Raw genomic sequence first — 12233 nt, 5'->3', positions numbered from 1 at the left:
TGTAGAAATAAATCAAGCAAATCAACCAAAACAAAAGCACAACCAAGGGTCCTACTTATACAGTAATTCCACCCCCTAATAGAAATCTCCATTAAGTATAAAGTAAAAACCAAATTATGAAATTACCTACACCCTTTAGATAAATGGGTAGAAGTTAAGGGCCAGAATAATTTAAAACCATAGATTTATTAAAATCACTAATGAGCACAAAAAGCTAATTGAAGAGTTCTCAACCAAGCATGCAAATTTTCCCAAAAATAGTTCCTTCTATGTTTGTATGACTCTCCATAAATAAAACCTAAAACCCGATCAGAGTGAATAGGATAAGCATTTATCTTAAGAAATACATGTCTTTTAGAAAATGGCAAAAAATATAAACTGCAAACCTAACTTCTAGAAAATTACTAATCCTTTGACTCTTCATCCAAGAGGGATTAAATATGAATTACTATATTTAAATTTGTTACCTAAAGAATCTACTTTAGGAATGCGGATTTTATTTTCACATTAGAAGATAAATTTAGAAACTAAATCCCTAATTCCTTGAACTACCTTGGGATAAGCAACTTCATGGTGATTCCAACTACAAATTTTCTTTGGTGGTAGTGTGGTTGTTGTGATCTAGCCACCATCGCCCTTACCAACAAAAAAGACAAAAAATCAAAGACATAGGAATGCTGATCTATTGGATCAGATTTGAATCTGAGTATATCCGAATCTGATATGACCTGAAGATCTGGTCAGACATCACATAAATTGATTCGGATTTTAATCTGATAAGGATATCTGAATTTGATATGATATGATTTATTTTTTTAAAATATTAATTAATTGTTAACAGAAAAATATAGGAGTCTCCACAATAGGTTTCAAAAAGATAAGAAACTAAATTAAGATGCATAGTCCTATCTACCATTCCTCATTACTGGAAGCATGGCCATACATAGGTAGGTCAAAGTCATTACTCATTAGGGTTATCCAAAACCAATAAGAACTAGGTTGTGTTCAAAGAGCAACAAAATGGGTGTTTGTCATGTTCCAACTAGAAAAAGAAGTCATCAGTTGACTAGAAGTACTTATATCTGATCATATGTAGAGCCCCACTCAATAGTATGGTCAATTGGTTGAGAACCTGAACCACTAAATGGTGAATCTTGGGCTAATGTAGAAGGGTTAGCAATCTTGGTGCCAAGGACGGGGCAAAGGGCAACAAGGGGATTTTGTTGGTGTTCAAGCCTGATGGGTCCGGCCTATGAGCAAGAGAAGAATACAAGTGATAAAGAGGGGTTGAACCAGGATTGAGATGAGGGCTCAGAGCTTAGTCCTTGATAACTAAGGAAAGTTCTCTTGGGATTTTGAATGCAAGAGAGTAAATGTGAGTAAGATGTCTTTACCTTGAGATGAGCACTCCCTTTTATAGCTAACCATGCCATGGAGTGGTTGGAAGCAGTTAGAGATGTGCGGCTAGGATTCCATTTGGTTGATGCCACATGGCATGATTCGAGGCCTGCCAAGTACACCTACATCAAACAACATTAGGGTTATACGGAGGACTAAAAGGCTATTCAAACCGTGAATGCATATGTGCTTAATTAGGACCTAGAGATTAAGGTCGTGTTTGGTTGTAGTGTAAATTTACTTGCACTAGTACAAATACGTGGGAGTGCAAATGTAAAAAATGCAAATTCTTGTTTAATTTTGTTTTGGGTTTTACTTTATTCTGCTTCATGTCTTAACTTACTTCATTTGTATTCCAATCAAACAAAATAAGCTAAAATTTGAAACAAGAATAAGTCAAAATTTACACTCAAATCATTTGCACTACCATGTTTTTGCATTACAACCAAACACAGCCTAAAGTGCAACCAAGGCCCTCCTGGTTCATTCATAGCTTTAGAAGCAAAGAATTGGTCAGAAGTGTGACCACCCATTTGTGGCAAGGGCGAAGAGAAATGATGAAACAAATGACTTACTTGGCCACAAATGTAACAAACAAAGGTAAGATTTTCATGTATAAACACAACCTAGTTAATAGCACTGTAAAAAGTTACTTGTCGGAAGAGGATTATCGATGGAGATAGTAATCTTGACCCTAATATATGTTTGAAAGAGTTGAGCATCTAACCAAACCAGCCCTTTGATCCAAACTTGATCCAACATTTTTCATTAATGATTTCAAATAGGAGATCAAGTATATACATCTAAGCCTCCATTTCTCTTAGAATCCAAAAAAAAATGAACCCTAAGAATAATCCATTGACCATTCACATGCCATGGACCACCATCTCTTATATCTTCAAAATCATTTTGAAATCTAAAATAACCTAGTTGTAGAGGAAAGATAAGAAGACTATCTCTATTCACACCTCAAAGATTATTGATGTAGGCGCAGATGGTCGTCCAATCGCTGGACTCCCACGTGCTGGGCAGTACATGCCGGAGCTGAACGAATCCGCAAATGCGTGTTGCCCAGCTTGACAGAATCAAGGGACCAATGGCGTGGGTCATGTGGCGGCCTACGATGGCCATGCACCTTGCATACGGACTCAACCCCCGTCGTCCAAGCTCACCTACCTCTAGGCGGTTTTAAGTATAAATATGGGGTGACCCCCCTCCAGATAAAGGATTGAAGGCTCAAACTCTCTTACTTGCTCTTGAGATTACTTACTCTCTTGTGACCTCGTTTGGGAACTCGCACCCCAGACCTCGTCCACCTCGTACCTCTCAACTAACTTGACCGTCGGAGTCCTCGCCTCGAGTCTTCACCCGAGGCCTCTGACATTATCCTTCTTGTAGAACCGAACCTGTGACCCTTGCCTACCTTGGATACTAGATATCGCGGACCTCAGACTTTGGATTTCCATCACCTCGGTTACAAGTCCTCAGTTACGCCAGTCCTCGGACCTCAGGTACCTCAGTCATGCTCGGGCTAAGGGAGTGAATTTACAATGTTGTCCTCCACCAAACCGAGTGTCAACAATTAGTGTCGTCTATGGGAATCGCCGCTAAGACTTCCCTCAATCTAACTTACAATCAAGAAAACACCTCTAAGCTCCAAATAACAGGGTATGAAACACCAGGAAAGCCTAGAACCTGGTCACTAATGAACAACTCCAAGCAGTCCTCGATCGTTTGGACCACCTCGTTTGGCGTGTCAAAGAGGTGTGTCCCCAGGCAGGAGGCTGTCCTTAGGGTGGCTGCCCCGCCGGGGTGTCGGGCCATCAGGGACAGCGTGAATTTGTGGACCCACTATCCCCCCTCTGAGTCTGCTAGCAGCACATCATCTCCGACCCACTTGCCCTGCACTTTAAAGCTCCTACGCTGGAGATGTATGATGGGATGACAGACCACGACGATCACTTGGAAAGTTTCAAGGCACTCATTCTCCTTTACGGGTACTCTGTTGCGCTGACATGCCGGACTTTCTAGGCAACCTTCAAGGGGGAAGCTCAGCGATGGTTTTTCGGTCTCCCACCTCGCTCAATCAGTTTGTGGGAGCAGTTTGCCAACCTATTCTTCGCCCACTTCATCAGCAGCAAGCGATGCAAGAAGAGTCTCGTCTCCTTGATATCCGTCAAGCAGAAGCGCAGTGAGTGCCTGCGGTCCTACATTGACCACTTCAAGAAGGATGGGCTTGAGATCTGAGACCTCGACCCAATGATCTTTATGCACGCTACAATCAATGGCCTCTTCCACTACTCGACCCTAAAGTGATCGGTAGCCAAGACCCCGTCAAAGTCCAAGGCAAAATTCCTCAAGAAGGCATAGGAGTACATTGTAGCCGATGAGGCCTAGGCTGATGACCACCAAGAGAGGGAGGCCGAGAGCCACCAAGAAGGCCCAGAAAAGAAGAGGAAGAATGGAGACCACCACCACAACAGCAACAACTACAAGGACAATAAGAAGCCACTAGCCTCGGCCCTGGCTTATAGCCAATATACGCCACTCAACTCCACCTAAATCCAAATCTTGATGTAGGTCAGCAAGGAGTAGTATGTGAAGTGGCCTGAAAAGTTGAAGAGGAACCCCAAGAAGGGAAATCCGAAGAAGTACTTCAGGTACCATCGAGACACCAACCATTACATTGAGTATTACTATGAGTTGAAGAATGAGATAAAGTCCACCATTCACCTCGGTCACCTCAAGCAGTACGTCGGGGGTGAGGCTAGGGGTCTCGTCCTCCCAGTAGCACCAGTAACAATGACATCAACAGCTCATCGACGTCATCAACATCATTGTCGGAGGCTCGGCCATGGGTGGAGGCTCGGCCTCAGCCCGCAAGATGTTAGGCAACTGAACATCCAGGGGCCAGCCCCCAAGAAGTTGAAGCAGAATGAAGCCCTCGCCTTCATAGACGAGGACCTGAAGGGAGTCACAATACCCCATGACGACACACTCATGATATCGGCTATCGTTACAAATTTTTTGGTGAAGAAGATCTTGGTAGACAACGGCTCCTTGGCCGACATCCTCTTCTACGAAGCATTTGAGAAGATGAAATTGGCACCTGAGTGCATCTAGCCTACCGATGCCCCTATCATTGGCTTCTCTAGCAATGTAGTTCAGCCAGAAGGAAGAATCACCCTATTAGTCATAATAGGGACAGAACCTCAACAGGTGACGAGGATGATAGAGTTTCTGGTTGTGAAGATCAGCTCCCCTACAATGCCATCATTGGGAGGCCGGTCCTTCACGCACTGAAAGCAGCCATCTCCTCCTACCACATTGCCCTCAAGTTCCCCACTGAGCACGGTGTCGGAGTCGTTAGAGGGATCAGCAAGCAGCTTGCTAGTGCTATGTGGCGGCATTGAAGGGCAAGAACAAAAAAGCACTACCACTTAAGGGTCTCGACCTCAGGGAAATGCTAGCGAGCTGAGGCCAGTTGGCCGAGGACCTTGTCCCAGTTCCCCAAGATGAGGTCAAGCCTGAAAAATAGTCTGCGTCGAGTCCAACCTTCTCCCAAAGAGCCTATTCAAATTGGTAAGTTTCCTCAGAACTAATGTCAACGTCTTTGCTTGGTTTGCCAATGACATGCCCAGAATTGACCTTTCGGTCATTACTCACAAGCTGAGCATGGACCCAAGCTCTAGGCCATTTCGACAAAGAATAATGAACTTTGCACTAGAGCATTGGAAGGCCATAGGAGAGGAAGTTGACAAGCTACTTGACGTCAGTTTCATCTGAGAGGTACATTACCCTAACTAATTGTCAAATGTGGTTATGGTAAAGAAAGCTAATGGGAAGTGGTGGATCTGTATTGATTTCATAGACCTCAACTGAGCTTGTCCAAAAGACAGTTTTCCTTTGCCGAGGATAGACCACCTCGTCGACGCCAACGTAGGGTACAAGCTACTCAGCTTCATGGATGCCTTCTTTGGATACAATACGATCAAGATGCACCCCAAGGACGAGGAGAAGACCTTGTTCATTACCGAGCACAACACCTAATGCTACAAGGTCATGCCCTTCAGCCTTAAGAACGTTAGAGCCACCTACTAGCGCCTTGTAAACAAAGTCTTTAAGAATCAGATGGGGAGGAATGTCAAAGCCTATGTGGACAATATGGTGGTGAAAAGCCTGAAAACTGAAGTGCACACCTTGGAATTAGTCGAGACCTTCAATAATAGGTTGAACATGAAGCTTAACCCTAGCAAGTGTGCCTTCAGCGTCACCTCAAGCAAATTCCTAGGCTTCGTCATCACTCAACAAGATATAAAGGCCAACCTAGAGAAGATCCAGGCCATACTAAATATGGCACCACCTCGGTCAGTGAAAGAGATAGAGGATGACCGACTGGGTGGATGCCCTCAACCGCTTCATGTCGAAGTCTGTTGATAGATGCCTACCCTTCTTCTGAGCCATTAAAAAGCTAAAGGACTTCTAGTGGATGGAAGATTGTCAATGTGCCTTCAAAGAATTGAAGGCCTACCTCACCTCCCCTCCCCTCCTTACTCGTCCCCTCCCAAGAGACATCTTGTACTTATACTTGTCAGCCAGGGATGAGGCCTTCAGCTTGGTCTTGATTAGAGAAGATGGAGTATTAAGGCCGATCTACTACGTCAGCAAGGTCCTTTGCAACGCTGAGACCAGATATCCCGAGGTGGAGAAGCTAGCCTTCGCCTTGGTGGTCTTGGCTAGGAAGCTCAGGCCATACTTTCAAGCCCACACCATAACGACCCTCACAAATCAACCACTCAAAGCCATCCTTACTAAGCCTGAAACCTCGAGATGCCTAATGAAGTGGGTAGTCAAGCTCTCCAAGTTTAACCTCTAGTACCAGCCAAAGCTAGTAGTCAAAGCCCCAAGCCTTGGTAGATTTTGTAGCAGAGTGCATCTTCAGTTGAGCCCTTCGCCGAGCCCCTAGAGACGAAATAGAAGAAGGAACTTAGCCGACTAAGGAAGCTTTTTATTGATTGATTATCCAACTCTAAAGGAAGTGGAGTAGGCCTCATTGTTCTCACCCTAGATAATGCTGAAGAAGAGTACATGTTGAGGTTTGACTTCCTGGCATCCAACAATGAAGCCGAGTATGAAGCCCTCCTCGCCGGATTGCAGCTCACCAAGGACCTCGACTCACAGTACATTGAGGCCTTTAGTGATTCTCAACTGGTGGTGAACCAAGTTAACGATGAGTATGAAACCAGAGAGCAAAGTATGGCCAAGTACCTCGCCAAAGTTTAAGAGCTATCTCGCCACTTCCAACACTTCTCTCTACAGCAAGTCCTACGGTCTGAGAACATGAGAGTCGATGCCTTATCCAAGCTGGCAAGCACCTCGGGTGCCACCCTTGGCTGCATAGTTTGCATGGATAAATTAGCTCGATCGTCCATTAAAGACGCTCATGTGCTCCCAGTCCAGGCCAAGCCATCATGGATGGATCCCATCATCAACTTCCTCTTGACTAAACAGCTGGCCAAAGATAGAAACCAGGCCAAGCAACTCCGACGTCAGGCCTATCATTACACTTTACTCGAGGGAAAGCTTTATTGGAGGTCATTTACCTTGCCCTACCTTTGATGCCTCCGTCAGGAGGAGGGAGAGTACGTGCTCCAAGAAATTCATGAATGCATCTACAACAACCACCTCGGTAGCAGAACCTTGGCCCAAAAAGTGCTAAGGCAAGGGTACTTCTGGCTGACACTCCAAAAGAACACAGTTGAGCTGGTGTGAAAATGTAACAAGTGCCGGAGACACTCCAACATCGGCCATCGGCCAACCACAACACTATCGGCCCTTAGCATCCCTTGGCCCTTCGCCAAAGTCCTATGGGCATACTGGACAACACCTCGAACAACACCATGGGAGAGACCCTGTTCAATATGACTTATGGCACCGAGGTTGTCATTCCGGTAAAGATCGACCAACTGATGCTTTGAACTGAAGCATACAATGAGGCCAAAAATAGTGAAGCACTCAGAGAAAACTTAGACATGTTGGAAAAAGTCTAAGAACAGGCACAAATCAAGGTGGCGGCCAACCAGCAGAGAGTGGTGCACTACTACAACTCAAGGGTTAAAGAAAGGAACTATCAAAAAGGAGACTTCATCCTCAGAAAAGTTGTGGTGTTTGAGCCTGGCGTAGGCAAGCTCGGCCCCAACTGGAAAGGTCCCTACAAAATCAAACAAGTCATCGGCCCCGACACCTTTTGTCTCAAGCACTTAGATGGAAGATCAGTCCCCCAGATGTGGAACTTGGAGAACCTCTGAATGTACTACCAATGATTGTAATTCCTATTGGTTGAACAATGAATAATAGTGCAAAGTTTCTCCTCGGCTCAATCCTTAATACGCATAAGCTCTTATTCTAAGTGGCCAGGACGACTTGACTACACGACCAACCGATGTGCATAGCCTCCTTTGAGGCCCCTTCACTCGGACTAGACTGTTGTCGAAACATATGGCTCGTCTTGATCCAAACGTCCGTCCAACCTCTATAAAGGAGGCGAGGATAGGAAGGGGCCTCAGCTACAAGCCATGGTTAATGCACTTGGCCTATGGCAAATGAACACTAAGCATAAGCATCTTGCCAGAAAAGAGAGAGCCAGGTTGGTTGAGGTATCACTCATCTCGTCCCAAGCCTCGGAGGTAGGCGGCCACCTTGGCTCCTTAACACTTTGTGCAACGAAGGAAAGAGGATCGTAACCCCAACCACCTTGGCGGTTCACCTCGGCACGTGGCCCCGGTTACCTTGGTAGTTCACCTTGGCCTCGCCTAAGTCGACACTCAAAAGAATAAAAGTAAGCTAGGAAAGCTACACCTCAGTGACATAGCTCGGCCTCGACCACCCCCTCTAACTTCCTAAAGTGAGCGTCCAAGTTACGAGCCACCCTGAGCTATTTTTTGCCTAACTTGTGACCTTTCGAAGGGGAGGGGCATGGATCCCTCAAAAGAGAGAGAGAGAGAGAGAGAGAGAGAGAGAGAGAGAGAGAAGAAGAAGAAGAAGAAGAAATAGTGGACAAAGGCACAAGGTACACAAAAAAAATGCTCTATTTCATATTCAGAGTTCAACTCACAAAAAAAAAATGGTCTAAGAGGCCGATCACATTTACAATAGTAGAAAGAAAAAGCAAAGAGAAGCACAAGAATCAACTATGCCTAGCCCTTAGCTGGAGGAACAACAAAGTCCTCGGCCCCCGTGTTAGCAACTTCAATGGGAACCTTGGCGTCATCCTCGGGAGGAAGAGAGTCGGGGAGCACCTCCATCTTGTTGATTGGGAAGTATGGCGCCAGATTCAAAATGACTTCTTGGTGTCCTCGATCCCCTCTAAGTTGGCCTTAGACCCATAGTGCGCCAAGCACTTCTAGCATTCTGGAGTCTACCGCCAAATAGCAACAACATTCCGGTGGTTCGCCTTGGCCTCCGCTACTTGAGCCTTAGCGTATGCGGCCTCCCTCCAAGCTTTGAGAGCAATCCCATCAAGACGAGCCCGATCTTCCTTGAACCTCTTCAATCGATCTTCAGCCTGGGCAATAAGAGCCTTCTCAACCTTTAGATCGTTCTCCAATGTCTATTGGAGTTGCTTATCCTCGTTCAATGCCAAGAGAGTCTCATCTCGGCTACTCTCCGCGGAGGCTACTGACACCTGGAGATCTTTTTTTCTTCTTCTCGAGCTGCTTCACACGTTCGAGGAGGAGGCCGGCCCTGTCCCCCAAGCTGACATAGTGATGGTAGACTTGCATCAGATGCTTCATCAGCAAAGCAAGCGAAAGACAACAAATAACAAGGCAAAAATTTGATAGAACTCACCTCGACAAGGTAGTCTAGCCCCTCATCCCGGATGAGGAGGGGGTTTGTTTACATCATTCCATATCGATCCCTAGGAAGGATCATCCCCTTGACAAGGGCTCTATCGACCCTCTCAACATTGATTGAATCCTCTTCATGGATGTTCCACTTAGGGTGGAACAACCGGGTGAGACATTCCCCCTCCTCAACTAGCTCCGAAGCAAAAGGAGGAGCGGATGAAGGCCTGATGGTAGGCCCCTTTGCAAGTGGCCTCCTCGAAGTGGTAGGAGGCCCCTTTCTCGGCTCAACAACCTCAGTTGAATAGTCCTTGTGCACCGATCTCTTCGTGGGAGGGGCATGTGGCACCTTGATTGGCCTCTTCTTGCTAGCCTCCCTCGGCCGGCTTCTTCCCTCTATCACCCCCTCCGACGGGGCTTGTGGTCGAGAGGTTCCCTTGGTGGGTGTGGACCCCTTCTCCACCCTAGCAAGTGGTACCTCGGAGGCCCTCCTTGGCATCTGCCCTCCCGAGGTGCCCCCAGCCTAGCCCTTCTTTCAGGCTAGGGCGCTCTCCAATAGCAGTCGCTTGGTGTCCACCAGTATCTCTGGAAGAAAGAACAAAAAATTCGTACAAAATAAAGAAGGAAGCTGACGTGTGAAGTAGCTGACACTGGGACTTCTCCTATCGAGCGAAGCGGAATTGATCCCCGCAAAAACCAGAGGGAGCTCGACCTCCACTAGGGGCTTGATCGAAGCATCCCCAACACAAGGAGGTAGGTTAGTGCAGCGGCCTCATCGTCTCAAAGCATTGGCATGGGCTTCTTGGCAACTAAGTATAACTCCCCCCAACCCAACTTAAAGGACCAACCCCTCAGGACAGGAGACAAAGAGGAATTTACTCTTGCAATTATGGACAGAAGAAGGGTTGTCTACAGGTCGACCTCAGCGAGGGTGGAAATAGTACATGCCAACCTTAGAAGAGTTCTTCCTCAGCACAAACATGGCTCAGAACATCTTCAACGTCAGGTCCACGTCTCGAAGCCAAGCCACCACCAGCATGAAGATGATGGCTCTGAGCGCGTTGGGAGCTAATTGCCTTAGGGTGACCCTGTACCATTTCAACAGCTCGGAGAGCAACGAATGAAGGGGAAACTTGAGGCCGAACTCAAGAAAGTGTTGGTACACACAAATCTCCCCCTCTTCTAGCGTCCACGGCCGATCACCAACGTCGGGGACCCTTAGTTGATAAGACTGGGGGATATGATACCTCTTAGTCAGGGCCTTAACCTGGTCATAGTCGAAGACGTTGTCGAATTCTGAGTGCAGAAGACGCCAGTAGCATATTCGACCACTGTCCTTGGGCTGACCTTGATAACTGGTACCCTCTCTGCCTCTAAGGGAGACCCTTCGGCCTCCCTTGACGCCGCAGATTTGGCGCTTGCACAGGGTGAGTCCTCCCCCACGCTACCATCAAAGGCCATTTTGGCTTTGTCTTTGAAGGGGGTTTTCTTTTGAATTTCATGATTCATCTTAAGAATACAAGAGAGTAATACTTTGTTGGAGATGTTCTTACCATGAAAAATGCAAAATCAAAGTAGTAAATTTTTGACTTGTAGTTGTCAGTTGTAGACTTTTAGCTCAATATGGAATGCATTTACCTCCTTTAGAGCCATATAATTACTGTAGACTTTTAGCTTAATATGGAATGCATTTACCTCGCTTAGAGCCATATAATTACTTATCTGATTTATAGAATAGCCTACATTTCTATTTCCTTTGAGGCACGGTGCTGAAAACTAAAAGGAATTGGTGCTTATCTAAGAAAGCCATGCAGACCAAGATATAGTAGGATTCTTGAAGGGGGAGATGTATTTGTGACTTAAAAAATATTTTGAAGGGAGAATGAACTTTTATGTGTTAATTGCAATTGATGTTTTGTCTTTTGTATTTAATTCTAATTTGAATGAATGAAGGAAAAACGAGTAATGTGAAATAAATTATGGGTTCATTTAGTAGAGTTGTTTTTGTGCCGCTAACAATCTAAATTGTCACCTAAAGAGTGGTTCCTGTGCTGCTAAAGGTGGGACTTATAGCAACAGTCATTTGAGTTTTACTGATAGTCGCTGAAACTGCCGCTAAAAGTAATTTAGTTTGAACCTTGTAACAAAATCAACCGATCGTTGCTCCATTCAAACCATGCCAAATAGTCCAACTATAGCTACAAACTAAAAAAGTAAAAATAATCAAGATACTTCCTCTAAAAAATGAGTTATCATGAGAGGAAATCAAATTGCTTTTGCAATGTGAAAAACACTTTGAGGTCTTTTCAGTGAACTACTCAAAAGTTGTATCCACTTGCATAAAGCTTCATTTTATTGAAGTAATGTTAATTTGTGATTCTTAACTCCAATGACAACCAAAGTTACTTATGTGACAAATCCACTTGCGTTGAAACTTCCCAATGTTACGGTCTGACACAGGCTTAGCCTTGCCTACACTTGGCAGGCTTACGGTAAGGGACATCATCGTCATTTTCACTTGTAAGATTTTTGGGAGAATTGATGTTATTTTCAGGTAAACCACCAAAATCTTAACATACTCTTTGAGGAGGGGTGGTCGACCTCCTTGGGTGCCTGACCTTGGCACTCCTAGACCAACTTCTCTTGTGGGGCAGCCCTAGTTAATGGCTAACATGGCTACCAGGGTTCCTCATGGATGCACACATGCTCATGGGGATAGTGCATGAACTAGCACTGCGTTGCCGATACTCAAGGGAGGCTTGGCATGTGGGCCTGGCTCAAGCATGACCCTTCACCACGCCAGTCCCTTGCCCAAGCTGAGTGAGCTATCCCATTGCCCCTAGCGTATGAGTGTGTTTCGGCCCAAGCGGTTGCCTCTCATCATGGCACACAGGTGCCCATCATCATCGGCATATAGGAGACCCCTCACATCGGTGCCAAGTCACCTCTTTGGCGCACAATCGCCTTTCATTATGGTTGTCCCCCTTTAGC

The sequence above is a fragment of the Nelumbo lutea genome, chromosome 1 (genome assembly GCF_056320005.1).
Source record: "Nelumbo lutea isolate HS-2025 chromosome 1, American lotus-T2T, whole genome shotgun sequence".
Taxonomy (NCBI): Eukaryota; Viridiplantae; Streptophyta; class Magnoliopsida; order Proteales; family Nelumbonaceae; genus Nelumbo; species Nelumbo lutea.
The sequence above is the reverse complement of the archived record's forward strand: the minus strand, read 5'-3'. Positions refer to the sequence as shown.